This window comes from Argiope bruennichi, chromosome X2 (genome assembly GCF_947563725.1).
Source record: "Argiope bruennichi chromosome X2, qqArgBrue1.1, whole genome shotgun sequence".
Lineage (NCBI taxonomy): Eukaryota > Metazoa > Arthropoda > Arachnida > Araneae > Araneidae > Argiope > Argiope bruennichi.
The window spans coordinates 41,976,982-41,987,551 of NC_079163.1; the positions used below are offsets into that span (position 1 = coordinate 41,976,982).

The 10,570-nt window shown below is 26.7% G+C and overlaps 1 long non-coding RNA gene across 1 annotated transcript; it reads right to left on the reverse strand.

Annotated features, from left to right (window-relative positions):
• Nucleotides 1-448: 448 nt before the first annotated feature.
• LOC129961097 (uncharacterized) lies at nt 449-9,786 on the reverse strand. The gene is made up of 2 exons (XR_008783766.1): nt 9,695-9,786; nt 449-813 (listed from the first exon to the last, which is right to left on the reverse strand). It is a non-coding gene; the product is annotated as an uncharacterized LOC129961097 (long non-coding RNA).
• Between the last annotated feature and the right edge of the window lie 784 nt (nt 9,787-10,570).

Consider the following 10,570-nt stretch of genomic DNA (forward strand, 5'->3'; position numbering starts at 1 on the left):
TTTTACAAAAAATCAAAATGTTCAACTGCATTTTGAAAATTTGTCATTTAGAGGAATAAAAAAAATAGTTTATCAATTCTAACTCTGAAGTTCGTCTTGATAAATAAATAATAATAATAATAAAAAGGACTGGGTTGTTTCTAATTTTCAATTCACAAACTTGATTCATGGGTCTGATCTGCCGAGACTGCTTAATCCTATTACGCAATTTCAGCTTTAAAAAGAATGAAAGAATAAAATGATTGAAGTTAAAAGTAAAGAATTATTTTAAAATGCGCCTTTAAAATTATTTAAAATAATTAAAGAAATAGTTTTAAATGTACCTTGCGTAATAAGCGTAATTCGTTCCAGAATATTACTCGAAAGAATGCTGCATCCTCGTCCTATCTAAAAAAATCTATCCAGAGAAAACCATGTAAAATAGAATAATAATAATAATAAATTATAATATAAATTACTATTTTTAATGCATAACTTTTTTTACAAGAAAACTGTCTAAAGACAATTGTCTTAGGATACGCTTCGAAATTTGGCGAAAATGAAGCACAGCATTATCCATAGAATTAATTAGTGTGTAAAGCTACTACCTTATCAGGGCGATAAGACAGTAGCTTTCTGCGTCTCCCTTATTTCACTGGAAGGCTGCAGCTCTGTTGAAGCTATTATTTTTTTCTTTCCAGATCAAATCTCCTCTGCAACTTCTTGCTGCGGTACAGAACACACTTCCATAAGATTTTCCGGAGTTCTTTCTATATTTTTCCGTCAGCTCAGTGATGTCGTTACTACCCATCTTTGGTCACATAATCATGACTTCTATTTTTCAAAAGAAAAAAATTAAATTCGTATGCGTAAAATATAGTATATTTCTTCTTCCTTAATTCAAAATCAGATGTATAGTAAGATACATAAAAATTCCATCTGAATACTATCAAGATTCAGAAGAATATCGGCATTGAAATAAGTTGAATTTCAGTACTTCTCTAAAAGTAGCTAAAAGACGAGAGGTTTTCTATAAAAATCTGTTTAGTTTTGATTTAATAAGAATTAAGAATATTTCTTTTTTTGTTTGCACTATAATCCTGTTTCTTTATTACATTTTGTCGATATCACGAAACAAACTTAATTATTATATCACACATCATAACTAAATCTTTCATTTATTGTTCATTTGGTGTCAAATCGTGCTTGGTTTTTAATTTCGCTAAAATTCAGCTTTATTCCATTGCAACATAAAGATATCTCTCTACATAGATTACATATTTATTTGAAATTGAAATAAAAACTGATGTTCAAAACACATTTTCATTTTTTCAATTATTGAAAAAAATTACTATCTGCATTTTATTTATAGCATGCTAAGTCTAATTTTTATTATTTGGAGGCATTTTTTTTAATTGATAGGTGTTTACTTTTATTTTGTTTTGTTAAATGCTTAGAATGAATTGCTATCTTTTTTAAATGGATTTGATTATTTGTCACATTTTATATGATACCAAGTATCATAAATGATTTACATGAATATTAAATTGGACTTTATGCCATTGATTACTTAAACAATCTGATTGATTTTGCTCCTAGGTCAACATATTGGCCTAATATAATAAAAATCTGTTTAATTTTGATTTACTAAGAATTTGGAATAATTAATTTTTTGCACAATAAGTTTGTTTCCTTGGTACATTTTGACAGATACAACATATCACAGATATTTTACTTAATTATTATATAACGCATTTTCAGTGAATTTCTCGTTAATTCTTCATTTGGTGTCAAATCATGTTTAGTTTTTAATTTCACTAAAATTCAAATTCATTCCATTGCAATATAAAATTTCTCTCTATGCCGATTACATAAGCATTTGATCTTGGAATAAAAACTCATGTTCAATACACATTTTCATTTTCCAATTATTGATTTAAATTACATTGAGATATTTTAGAGATTTTCACAAAAGCAATTAATAATTGTACATTTAAGTAATCAGTTGCAAATGATTATCATTTCCTTTTGTTTATAGCACGAAAATTCTGGGTAGTTTCAGGCTGTGGAAAATGTTTTATATAAAAGTTAAGGTTTGTATATTTTTCTACTAAAAATATTCTCCATTTATAAATTTGATTTTTGGTTATTACTTGTAATTAAATACCAAGGATAATAAATGATTTACAAGAATATTAAAATGGAATTCATACCATTGGTAGCTTAATAATTTGATTGATTTTGCTCCTAGACCAACAAATTGAACTAATATTATAAAAATATTTAGTTTTAATTCAATAAATATGTAATTTTTTTTTCTTTGCACAATAAGCTTGTTTCTTTGCTATATTTTGAATAATACAACATAACAAAATTAACTTGCATAATTATTATTTCACACATCCTTGAAGACCTCATTTATTATTCATATGGTGCCTGAACTTCATTCAGCTTTTAATTTCTGCTTTGAAAATTCAGATTTATTCATTTGCAATAAAGTTTTATCACCATGTACTTTACATGTTCATTTGATCTTGGAATAAAAACTGATGTTCAACACATATTTTAGTTTTCCATTTATTAATATAAATAGCATACTCCCACTGTCTTCAAACAACTGTTTAGTAGTTTTATCAATATTTAAGAAATTATTTTGATTTCATCTTATTTACAGCACAAATGAGTCAACTTTTGATTATTTGGAGGCAAAATTTCTCTTGAAATTATTTATGTTTTATTTTATGTTGTTAAATATTTAGAAAAAAATTCTTCTCTCTTTTAATGGATTTGACTACTTGTTATATTTTATTTCATATCAAGGATCATAAATGATTTACACGAATATAAAATTGGACTTTATATCATTGATATCTAAATAATTTGATTGACTTTGCATCTGGGTCAATAGATTGAACTAATATTTTAAAATTATATTTAGTTTTGATTTACTCTTTGTTGAGATGCAAAAAAAAAAAAAAAAAGTTAAAATAATCTTGTCACATTTTTTGGTCTGTATATTTTTTTATTTTTCTTTCTGTTTAAGATTTTTTTTATTTGATTACAATATTAAGTTAATATTTAAATGAATTCTAATGTAAGGAATTAGAAAACATTAAATGAATTTTAAATTAAATCTCTGTTGATCAATTAAAGTAATCTGTCTTGAAATCTCATGTGATGAACTTAATCGTATGTACGATAGTATTGTTAGAGGATTTTAACTTTGTATACATGCAAAAGTGTTCATTTTAAACAAGTTACTTTTCGTTTTTTTTTTTTTTTTTTTTTTTTTTTTTTCAGTAGGTCCATTCAGTTCCATTGCCAATTTTGTAATGGTGACGCGAAGTGTTGTTTATTTATGTTTAGGTATATCAAGCTTTTCTTTAACAGTTGACATGATAATTCAAGTTCGTGTCGAAAGTTTAAACTAACAAATTTAGTATGACTTACCCTAGTATTTTATCGGCACCAAATATTAATTTGTAGGTATTAAATTAGACTAAAAGTTATCAATTTATATCTTGCTTATCTAACTGAAGAATTAGTACTCAATGTCATTAATGCTGCTACACTTATAACAAAATGGATCCTTTTGAAGGTTAAAGTGATTCAAAAGTCTTGGTGTTATAATTGTTTTGATGATTAGTGTGGCCAAAACAAAATCTTTCATCTGAATTTTGGACTATTAATTGCGATATGATGCATTGCTTATATGAGACTTGAAATGATATCTTCTGGAGCGTCATTCTATTCAAGGTTATTTTCTGTAAATTTCTTGGCTAAACAAGCTGTAAAGTCTTTCCAGATTATATTCGAGTCACTAGGTACCCCTTAGGAAGTATATTCTTTGATTTAGTTTGGTCAAAGTTTGTACTTTGGAATATGTTGGATTGATTTTTAGCGATTGAATGGAGATATTTTTCAAGGATGAATCTTCAGAGTAGTTATCTGTAAGAATCAGACAATTTTCCAGACAATTTCAAGGACTATATCAAGTGCTTTAGTAATGGCTAAAGTTTCTGCAGTAAAAAAGAGATTTAGAAGAGATGTTTGAAATCTAAATTTTTGTATAGAAGAAAAAGAGGCAATTGAAATGTGTTGGGAGTGTTTTTTTAATGTATCAGTAGCAATAATAAACTGATCTGGAAAGAAATTTCGAATGCATTCTTTCAAAAAATTATCATTTTTAATCAAAGGGAAATTATTTTGAAATTTAGAATCCATAAGTAAAATTTCGAAGGGATTAGAGTTAGTTAAGGGGATTTCAGGCTAGGTTTGATTGGAAGATACGTTTTTAAGTTTCTGAGAGTAAACAAAATGATTTTTTTTCTTTGATATTTAATTGAATTACTCGATTATTCTGGGAGTCTCTGTCAGAAGTGAGGAGTGTAAATCATTAGCTATTTGCTTAATGAAGAATTGGGAAACCAGCCGCTTGATTTTTTTCAGAGAGAATTTCCCGTGGAACAATTTTCAGGAGAACGATATTTGGAGTTCATTTTGGGAGACATAGATCAATTCACAGAGCTATTGTTTGGATAGTGATGCATGTTTTAAATTGACTCTCAGAAAACTTAGTGTTTAGGCTACAAGCATAATAAAATATGCTGAAAATTCTGTTATTTGTAATGTTAATAATACCTTTAGTTCTGTGGCCATGTGTTTTGATGCAAATATCTTCAGACTATTTATCTTTTCGAGTGCATGGTTTATAAGAAATACTAAGTTTTGATTCCTTTTATAGAAAATGCATACCAAGAAATTTAATAATTTCATTCCGTTTTAAAGTGAGGAAACGCATGGATACGATGCAATTTTTTCTTGGAAATTCAGCTATGGCACTTTATTCTGAAGTGATTTCTAATTTCTAGTAGTTGCACCACTTTATATGTTTTCCAATGAGTTCTGAATTTTTTTGAAAATAATTTCCCAGGAATGATGGCTATAGAAAACAAAAATATCATCCGCAAAGAGAATACATTCAACCCCTTCCTTTAAGGTTTCATGGAAGTCGTGCATAAAGATGGCAAATAGAATACATGGAAGTCCACCACACTGAGGTAAGTCTCTGATCAGGATTTAGATATCTGTAAAGTTCTGGGAAAGGAAAGTTGGACAACCATTTTGCCATGTTTCCTGTTGCATTAAGTTGTGAGGAATTAAAACGAAGGCCATTAATATTGACGGTACCATAAGCACTTTTAATATCCGATTTACATCCTTTTTTTTTTCTTTGTTGCTCATGAGCTTTTGCGATTTTTGTATGAATGTTGTAAATTGCAGTTTAGATATCTCTGAAGGGTATAAAACCATGCAGGCTACTGCAATTTTTTTTTTATTACAAGTTAAATAATAAGCATAGCATTAAATGAGGATGTGTTCAACGATTTTGCAAAAAACTGAGGTTGGGATGATAGGAAGAAGCCTTGGTTTTGTCTTTGTTTGGTTTGGGAATCGGAATGATTAGAGCATGTTTCCACTGTTAAAGGATGTCAACCGAATCAAATTGATGTTGAAATAATTTCAAAATAGTTTGAAGTTGATTGATCGTTATTGAGATTTTTGAGCCAGATAGTTGGTATGTTGTCAGCTACAGGGGTAGATTTTTTTAGTTTTATAGATTGGTTTCTTAAGTTCCAAAATTTCGATTTTTTGCTCTTAAGGAAGGATTTTATTCTAGAAAAATCCAAGGGAATAGGTTCAATAATTGTATTTTGATAGAAAAGTTAATAGTAAATATTCACTTTTGTGTGCTCGATTACAAATTTAGCGAATGTTTTGTAAAATAATATTGTTGTATTTAGAACTCTGATTTATACGATTCAAAAATTCATTAAGAGTTATAATTTTTATTTTTATTCTATTTATTTATTTATTTTGGATTACGAAATATAGTAAAAAATTTTTCCCAATACTCTCCTTTCGTTTTTTTTTTATGTGAAAACGGAAGCGACTTACAAATTTGTATGTTTCATAAAGGAAAAGAAATGCAAATTCACAAAAATAATTCTGATTGCTTTTTTTCTCTCAAAAATACTTATTGCGCTTTCCATAATTACAGCAAGAAAGATTCTGACATGGATTCCAATTGTGTTTGTGTGTGTGTGTGTGTGTCTGTGTCTGTGTTTTACCATTCAGATGGAGATCAAATTTATTTTATTTCAATATAAATTTTCCAATGATTATACATTATGTTTTATTCATATCAACTCAGAATGAATACAGATTTGAAAAAAAAATTATTTATCATATGTTGAAATAAATTTTAAACTTTCATTATATTCCTATAAATGTTTAGTAATTGTGTGTGTGTGTGTGTGTGTGTATTTTACCATTCAGATGGAATTCAAATTTATTTTATTTCAATATAAATTTTCCAATGATTGTCCATTATGTTTTATTCATATGAACTTGGAATGAATACAGATTTGAAACAAAAATTTTTATTTATCAGTTGTTGAAATAAATTTTATACAGTCATTAAATTCCTATAATTGTTTAGTAATGTTGTGTGTGTGTTTGTTTGTGTGTGTGTGTGTGTGTGTTTCACCATTCAGCTAGAGTTCAAATTTATTTAATTTGAATATAAATTTTCCAATGATTGTCCATTATGTTTTGTTCATATCAACTTGGAATGAATACAGATTTGAAATAAAAAATTTTATTTATCAGTTGTTGAAATATATTTTATACTGTCATTATATTCTTATAATTGTATAGTAATTTTAAGTATATGGAAGAAAATGTTTGCAAATGATTATTACTTCAATTTGTTTAATGCATGAATTCTATCATTTTTATAAGTAGGGGGGGGGGGGGAATTTTCCAATCCTTTACCTTTTTTCTATTTAATTTTGTATTGCTGATTTTTATATCCATTTCTTCTCTTTTTTATAAAGGGCATAAGTATTTGTAAAATTTATGGGGCTGCCAAACATCAGAAATAATTTCCCTGAATATTATATTTGTCTTCATGTCATTCATCCTAAATTTTAAGCTGGATTCTCATTTAAACATGTTTCCTGAAACCACAGACTTGAAATAGTTTACATGAATTTTACACATTCTCAATGAATATTTTCTTTCATTAATTATTTGTTGCCCAGTCTTATTAACTTATTATTTCAACTGAAGTTCAGATATATTTCATTGCAATTTAATGTTTTCTCTCTGTGTAGATTGTATTATATTCAATCCTACTTGGAATGATGGACAATCATTGGAAAATTTATATTCAAATTAAATAAATTTGAACTCTAGGCGAATGGTGAAACACACACACACACACACACACACACACACACACACACACACACACACAAACACACACACAATTACTAAACAATTATAGCAATATAATGACAGTATAAAAGTTATTTCAACAACTGATAAATAATATTTTTTTGTCATATCTGAATTCTATTCAAGTTGGTATGAAAAAAACATAATGGACAATCATTGGAAAATTTATATTCAAATTAAATAAATTTGAACTCCAGCTGAACGGTGAAACACACACACACACACACACACACATACACACACACACACACACACAAACAAACAAAATTACTAAACAATTATAAGAATATTATGAAAGTTTAAAATTTATTTGAACAACTGATAAACAAAAACTTTTATTTAAAATCTGTGTTCATTCGCAGTTGATATGAATAAAACATAATGGACAAGCATTGGAATATTTATATTGAAATAAAATAAATTTGAACTCCAGCTGAATGGTGAAACACACACACACACAATTACTAAACAATTATAAGAATATAAAGAAAATTTAAAATTTATTTCAACATATGATAAATAATTTTTTTTTTCAAATCTGTATTCATTCAGAGTTGATATAAATAAAAAATAATGTACAATCATTGGAAAATTTATATTGAAATAAAATAAATTTGAACTCCGGCTGAATGGTAAAACACAAAAACAGACAGACACACACACACACACACACAAACACACACACAATTACTAAACAATTATAGCAATATAATGATAGTATAAAATTTATTTCAACAACTGATAAATAAAAATTTTTGTTTCAAATCTGTATTCATTCTGAGTTGATATGAATAAAACATAATGTATAATCATTGGAAAATTTATATTGAAATAAAATAAATTTGAACTCCAGCTGAATGGTAAAACACAGACACAGACACACACACACACACACACACACACAAACACACACACAATTACTAAACAATTATAGCAATATAATGACAGTATAAAAGTTATTTCAACAACTGATAAATAATATTTTTTTGTCATATCTGAATTCTATTCAAGTTGGTATGAAAAAAACATAATGGACAATCATTGGAAAATTTATATTCAAATTAAATAAATTTGAACTCCAGCTGAACGGTGAAACACACACACACACACACACACACACACACACACAAACACACACACAAACAAAATTATTAAACAATTATAAGAATATTATGAAAGTTTAAAATTTATTTGAACAACTGATAAACAAAAACTTTTATTTAAAATCTGTATTCATTCGGAGTTGATATGAATAAAACATAATGGACAAGCATTGGAATATTTATATTGAAATAAAATAAATTTGAACTCCAGCTGAATGGTGAAACACACACACACACAATTACTAAACAATTATAAGAATATAAAGAAAATTTAAAATTTATTTCAACATATGATAAATAATTTTTTTTTTCAAATCTGTATTCATTCAGAGTTGATATAAATAAAAAATAATGTACAATCATTGGAAAATTTATATTGAAATAAAATAAATTTGAACTCCGGCTGAATGGTAAAACACAAAAACAGACACACACACACACACACACACACACACACACACACACACAATTACTAAACAATTATAGCAATATAATGATAGTATAAAATTTATTTCCACAACTGATAAATAAAAATTTTTGTTTCAAATCTGTATTCATTCCAAGTTTATATGAATAAAACATAATGGACAATCATTGTAAAATTTATATTGAAATAAAATAAATTTGAATTCTATCTGAATGGTAAAACACACACACACACACACACACACACACACACACACACACACACACACACACACACACACACACACACACACACACACACACACACACACACACACACACACAATAACTAAACAATTATAAGAATATAATGAAAGTATAAAATATATTTTACAACTGATAAATAAAATTTTTTATTTCAAATCTGTATTCATTCCAAGCTGATATGAATAAAACATAATGGACAATCATTGGAAAATTTATATTGAAATAAAATAAATTTGAACTGAAGCTGAATGGTGAAACACACAGACACACAACATTAGTAAACAATTATAGGAATATAATGGCAGTATAAAATTTATTTCAACAACTAATAAATAAATTTTTTTTGTCATATATGAATTCATTTCAAGTTGATATAAATAAAACATAATGGACAATCATTGGAAAATTTATATTGAAATAAAATAAATTTGAACTCCAGCTGAATGGTAAAACACACACACACACACACACACACACACACACACACACACACACACACACACACACAAACTCACACACAACTGGACGCCAAATAAACAGTGAATGAAAGATACTGTATGGAAAATTAATTTAAAATTTAAGTGAAGTGTTTTATCTCTGTGGTATGAAATAAAATACTTAAAATATAGCAAGCTTACTTTTGAGTATCAATGTCATGAAGCTCAATTTCATATATATATAAATTCATTCTGATCTTTGGCGTCAAACAAATTTTAGAAATAATTATGCCCTGAAAATAAAAAAGAAGAAATCAATAAAATAATCGGGAAAACAGAATTAAAAATAAATTATTTATAATTTTACAAATTTTTTAATCTAATTGATAAAAATGAGACTCTTTAACCTATTCAAAAACGAAACAATTATCATTGGGAAAAATTTTCAAATTCTCACACAAATATTAAAGAATAGTGTGAATACAATGACAGTACATATTTTACTGTAATAAATGGAGAATAAAAATTTGTGTTGGAAATGTGTTTTCATTCCAAGTAGGATTGAATATAATACAATCTACACAGAGAGAAAACATTAAATTGCAATGAAATATATCTGAACTTCAGTTGAAATAAAAAGTTAATAAGACTGGCCAACAAATAATTAATGAAAGAAAATATTCATTCAGAATGTGTCATTTAAAATTCATATTTAAATGAGAATCCAGCTTAAAATTTAGGATGAATGACATGAAGACAAATATAATATTCAGGGAAATTATTTCTGATGTTTGGCAGCCCCATAAATTTTACGAAAACTTATGCCCTTTATAAAAAAGAGAAGAAATGCATATAGAAATCAGCAATACAAAATTAAATAGAAAAAAGGTAAAGGATTAGAAAATTAACCCCAGCCCCTACTTATAAAAATGATAGTATTCATGCATTAAACAAATTGAAGTAATAATCATTTGCAAATATTTTCTTCCATATACTCAAAATTACTAAAATATTATAGGAATATAATGACTGTATAAAATTTATTTCAACAACTGATAAATAAAAATTTTTGTTTCA